General features: G+C 47.8%; 1 long non-coding RNA gene across 1 annotated transcript; it reads right to left on the reverse strand.

Annotated features, from left to right (window-relative positions):
* Positions 1-242: 242 nt before the first annotated feature.
* LOC106897733 lies at positions 243-5,507 on the reverse strand. The gene is made up of 3 exons (XR_001413823.1): positions 5,292-5,507; positions 1,108-1,268; positions 243-962 (listed from the first exon to the last, which is right to left on the reverse strand). It is a non-coding gene; the product is annotated as an uncharacterized LOC106897733 (long non-coding RNA).
* Between the last annotated feature and the right edge of the window lie 244 nt (positions 5,508-5,751).

The following is a 5,751-nucleotide window of genomic DNA, read 5'->3' on the forward strand; positions in this document are numbered from 1 at the left end:
GTGTCAACGGCGAGGTCCATTGCTCCATGCTGTGCAAGCGCTGAAGAGATCTCCAGAACCCATCCACTTCACCAGAACAGGATCCACCCATGTGTGACACATGTTGGTCTAATTATTCAGTTCTTACAAACCTCCAGTGAAGATCTGCAACGTCGCCTGCCTGGTGCTAAGCCACTAAATATCTTTTTTTCTTTTTTTTCCAGATATAATTTAAATCTTCTTTTCTGCAAATTAGACTCTTCTTTTATACCCTTCCCAGCGGGCATGTTAAACTTTTAGTTACTCACTGATCTCTTGAAAACACAACCTTTAAGCAGTACCACTGTTTTTCTACTTCTATTTTTCTACTTCTACTCCTCCTTCTACAAGGTCCTGTGCTGATTTACACCAGCTGAGCAGCTGCTCTGCCGTTTGAAAAGAGCTGTTCTGCCAGCACCAGCTGCTTCAGGGGACTGATGATGGCAAATCAAGATTTATGGGTTTTATGTTCAAGTGTTTCATGGTTTTAATGCACTCTGATCGGGACGGTACGTCGTTGTGAGTTCACAGCTCTGATGGTGACCCACAGAAACCATCTGTCTGAGGACGGATTGTGCCCACCAACAACAGACAGCAAGGTGGGGTTTGCAATCTCCGAGAAGCACTGGATCATTCCATCATCATGGTCTCAGTTTGGCTCCCTCTAACACAGTTAAATTCACCTTAAAAATGAGGGAGGGAGAAAGAGAACTAGAACTTCGTTTTCTCCCAAACAGCTTCCAGCAGAGGGTTGTTGAAGTTTTTCAGCATCACACAACAGGACTTTTAATTCCAGCCAAGATGTCAGCCGAGAGTTTTTGCTTTCAAGAATTGTCTGCTCTGTTTCTTACAGATGCCCAATGCATTTATTTTATGTGAATGGTCCCTCTGTAGAAAAATCTTGCAACTGTTCCTGGTTTGGCCTGGAAAGTCACTGCTCTAGTCTGTGAGACAATGAAATAAAAAAACAAACCCACTCGTATCAGCTTGGAAATCAATGCTCCTAGGAATTCGGTAGCAGAGAAAACAACACAGCAGCAACTGATACTGTCTTCTTAATGGTTTGGAGATTTATCTGGAACTCATTACCTGAAATAACAAAGGGCTGGGTGGCCTAGATACACAAGTGAGAGTTGTGTGGCCCAGATTAGACTTCTCCTCACCTCTTGGCTCATCGGCATGATTTGGCCCATGTGGGATGTGATGATAATGTCTCTGGACCTTATAGGGAAGGGGAAGATGGGGAAAACCTATGGGGACAGCAGAAATACAAATAAACATCGACTGAAAGTAGCATCAGCATAAGGTCCTTTTGATATACTCAGAATTTCAGAGATGTACTGGTGGACAATAGGATGCCCATGAGCCAGCAATGTGCCCTTGTGGCCAAGAAGGCCAAGGGCATCAGGAGGAGTATGACCAGCAGGTTGACAGGTCATCCTGCCCCTCTGCTCTGCCCTGGGGAGGCCCCATCTGCAGCACTGGGACCAGTTCTGGGCTCCCCAGTGCCAGAAGGACAGGGAACTGCTGGAGAGGGGACAGCAGAGGGCTACAAAGATGATGAGGGGCCTGGAGCATCTCTCTGCTGAGGAAAGGCTGAGGGACTTGGGTCTGTTTAGTCTGGAGAAGAGAAGACTGAGGGGGGGATCTGATCAACACCTATAAATCCTTCAAGGGTGGGTGTCAGGAGGATGGGGCCAGGCTTTTCTCAGTGGTGCCCAGGGACAGGACAAGAGGGAACGGGCACAAACCTGAATATAAGAAGTTCCATCTCAATGTGAGGAGGAACTTCTTTGCTGTGAGGGTGGCAGAGCCCTGGCAGAGGCTGCCCAGAGAGGTGGTGGAGTCTTCTCTGGAGACATTCCAAACCCACCTGGACGTGTTCCTGTGGGACCTGCTCTGGGTGGACCTCCTGTGGCAGATGGTTGGACTAGATGATCTCCAGAGTTCCTTTCCAACCCCATATCATTCTGTGAATCTATGATTCTATGAAACTAACTGTGCTGCTCTTTTCTGGCCTGGCACAGCTTGTCCTGAAAAGAATAAGCCTCTCTGCCCTCTGAGATGCTGGGACATGGGACAGCTTTTGAGGCAACGGCCACAAAGGGAGAAGCACAAGGAGTAATTTGGGAGAGGGCAGTTTTATACAGTTTAACAGGGAGCTTGCCCCTGGCCGCAGAGTGGGAGATGATGGCATGAAACGGGGTGACAAAGAAGCCAACAAGGGCAGAGCGAGGTCTAAGCAGCTGATCCCTGGGTTGGAGCTAATCTAGGAGGGTTAAACGGGGGGCATTTCTGCTTGGGTAGATGATCTGCCCCAGGAATCAGAGAGTAAACAGAGGAATCAATATAATAGGCGTACTTACTAATTATTGTAAGGAAATAGGAATATTTTGCTTAGGGGTGGATCTGAAATAATGTATAGAAGAACTGACAGAAGACAACTGGTACTTGATTTTTCCCTGAACCAGCATGACATATGGTCCCTAAAATCAGGGTTAACTTCTATAAACATTCAGTGCTTCTTCATGTGGACACAGTGTTCCTCAGACCACAGTGGGGGTTATAGGGAGCACTCAGGGTGTCAGTGCAACAGAGAAGCTCAAAGAGAAGCACTGAAGTGGTAGATCAAGAGCAAAGAAGGCTTTGAGGTCACTCATGGCTTGGGAGTAACGGGGGAACCAAATGATAAAGCAAAGGATAAGGACAGGGCTGACGGAAAACTAAGAAAGAGAGAGGGAAAAGTGCTTAATGAATACCAGGTTGATAATGAGGGATTTTGTTAAAAGCGTTGAGCCAGGGTTGAAGGCCACATCAGGAGGGAGTGGAAGCAGAGGGAAGCCTAATTAATGAGATAGATGAGGTCTCAGGGTGGAAATACGAATCACGGAGAGCAGGAAGAAAAGCCAGAGGGGGGACGTGAGATGAACTGACGAAGGGAGGGAGAAGAGGGCAGTTGGAGGGAGAGGAACCATTGATCTTCATTCACCTTCCCTCCTGCGGAGAGCAGGTCACAAGAATTCACCCTCCACGTGGCTCAATTTGTGATATTTCTTCACAACTTTGGCAAATGCTCCCTAACGTTACTCTCTGTGCTGCTGCTGAGGCCCTTCCCAACATGGAGCAGGCTGGTAGAAGCTGTCTGACTGCCAGGAGAGCAGGGTGGAGTCACCAAACAGTGTTGTTATTGAGTGGACAAAGCACAGACGGTGCCGGAGCTGCTGAAAATTCGTCATATTTTAGCAGTTTCCCGGTATTAAAGGACCTCTGACATGCCAAATTTACCAGGGACTATAAATAAAAAGTTGTGGCAAATTCCTGAACTGACGCAGAAAAGAAGAATTTCTAAATGCAATAAAAAAAAGTTACAAACAGAAGTTCGTAACTTTCATCATTAGAATTGTGTAAATTACATTCCTGATCTCATCAAATGCCCCCTCTCCTGGTGCAGGCACCCCAGCTTCCACGTCTCCTGCCACGGAGCCCCGTGATTATCCCAAGCCCTGGATCCCTGTGGTCAGCCAGGATGACCTCATGGTCCTGACTCATCTTCAGTTCTCCTGCCTCCAGCAGCAGAGCAGTGCCCATCACCAAGCAGCCGTGCTAAAGCAAAGCCTGATCTACTTAGAATAAGGGCAAGGCAGAGAAAATGGACCCACAACAAAAGAGGTATCTCTGGGTACCTCCCACTGAGGCTGACTGTGCTGGCTTCTTCTCTGGACTCCAGAGCCTCTCCCCAGATCATCCCATGCCCAGTGGCAGCTCCTGACAGCTGATGGGTCCCTCTTAGCAGCTTCTTAACTGCTTGCTGATCTCTGGATTTCAGGGAATCACAGAATGCTGTGGGGTTGGAAGGGAGCTCTGGAGATCATCTCCTCCAACCCCCTGCCACAGCAGGGTCACCCACAGCAGGTCCCACAGGAACGTGTCCAGGTGGGTTTGGAATGTCTCCAGAGAAGGAGACTCCACCACCTCTCTGGGCAGCCTCTGCCAGGGCTCTGCCACCCTCACACCAACGAGTTCCTCCTCATGTTGAGATGGAACTTCCCATGTCCCAGTTTGTGCCCGTTCCCTCTTGTCCTGTCCCTGGGCACCACTGAGAAAAGCCTGGCCCCATCCTCCTGACACCCACCCTTGAAGGATTTATAGGTGTTGATCAGATCCCCCCTCAGTCTTCTCTTCTCCAGACTAAACAGACCCAAGTCCCTCAGCCTTTCCTCAGCAGAGAGATGCTCCAGGCCCCTCATCATCTTTGTGTTCCTCTGCTGTCCCCTCTCCAGCAGTTCCCTGTCCTTCTGGAACTGGGGAGCCCAGAACTGGTCCCAGTGCTCCAGATGGGGCCTCCCCAGGGCAGAGCAGAGGGGCAGGATGACCTCCCTCCACCTGCTGGTCACACTCTTTTTAATGCACCCCAATTTTGCAAGCCTCTAAGCCAGCACAGCAGAACCTGAAGCTGTTAACTGAAGAGAATATAGGATGCTCAAAGGGATCGGCATTTCAGTGCCTGTTGGGATATTTTTGTCTGGGAAGTCACTGTACAGAGCTACTCGTTTTGTTCTTCCCAAAGTCCCACTTAATTAGAGCAATGCTGGTTAGCCAGGAAGCATTCTCCTGCTCCTCTGGAAGTCAAATGGATTAGCTTAACTTCCAAGGGTACGTTTACATGGTGGAGAACACGATGCAGAGATCCCCAAGCAAGCACCGAGCTGATTTGGCAAGGCCACACAGTGCAGCAAAGCTCCCTGCAGATACACCAAGTGGGACCGAGAGGCAGAATAACCATCTTCAGCTGGCACAGCACACAGGGCTGTGTCACTTCTGGTTCAGGGCTGGCTTCTGTGGAGCCTCTGCACTCTTTTTCCCAGCTCTTTGAGCTGTGGGAGTAAATTGGACCGTGCCAGCTGAGGTGTCTTTGTGCACACCCTAAGCTGTTGGTCAGATTTTCAGATTATTGCAGAGCAACTGCACTCCATCACATCCTCTGTCTTCTACTCAGTGAGAAAAAGATCCATTTCACCTTCATTTTATTACACTTAAAATCTCTTAGCCTCTACTTTCATGCATGGATAATATAAGCCTATCCTTGAGAAAGTCATATAACACAAGCCCTCAGATGCCTGCACTCATCCTGATCCCTTCCTTCCCTCCAATACATCCCAAAGCCTTTTATAAGAAGTAGTTAAAAAAAATAATATATTCTACTCAGATAAAATTATGATCTGATACTAGATATGATATGATTAACAGTTTTGGCATCAATCTAGATTAGTTACCCTAAACTGAAGACACCATTCCTTCCAGCAGGTCCCAGCAGAGCAAGGAACAGGCAGCATGAGAAAATTTGCCATCTTGCAAAGTTTTTTGCAAAGCACTGACTCCGTGTTCTTGAAAAGCAGCCAGGACTCCATCCCATCCACTTGTAAATGTTCTGCAGTTATTCTCTTAATAACTCGAGGTTGATGGATGAGTGTAAGGTTGGGCAGCTTTGTTTGATAGCCTAGGGGAGAGGGAGGGAGGGAAAGAAACAAGTATCAGCAAATAGATTGTGCAACAGACAAATAAAAAAGTATTACACAATACACTCCATATTTTAAATAAGCCTTCTGGAATGTTGTCATTGCCACCGATTGATGTTGCTTAGAAGAATTCACCAGTTAATGCTGGCACAGACCTACCAACAGTTTCATTTGAAGAGAGACAAACGAGTCCAAATCACTGCCCGCTGCTAGTGCT

The sequence above is a fragment of the Calidris pugnax genome, unplaced genomic scaffold (assembly GCF_001431845.1).
Source record: "Calidris pugnax isolate Ruff unplaced genomic scaffold, ASM143184v1 scaffold362, whole genome shotgun sequence".
NCBI lineage: Eukaryota > Metazoa > Chordata > Aves > Charadriiformes > Scolopacidae > Calidris > Calidris pugnax.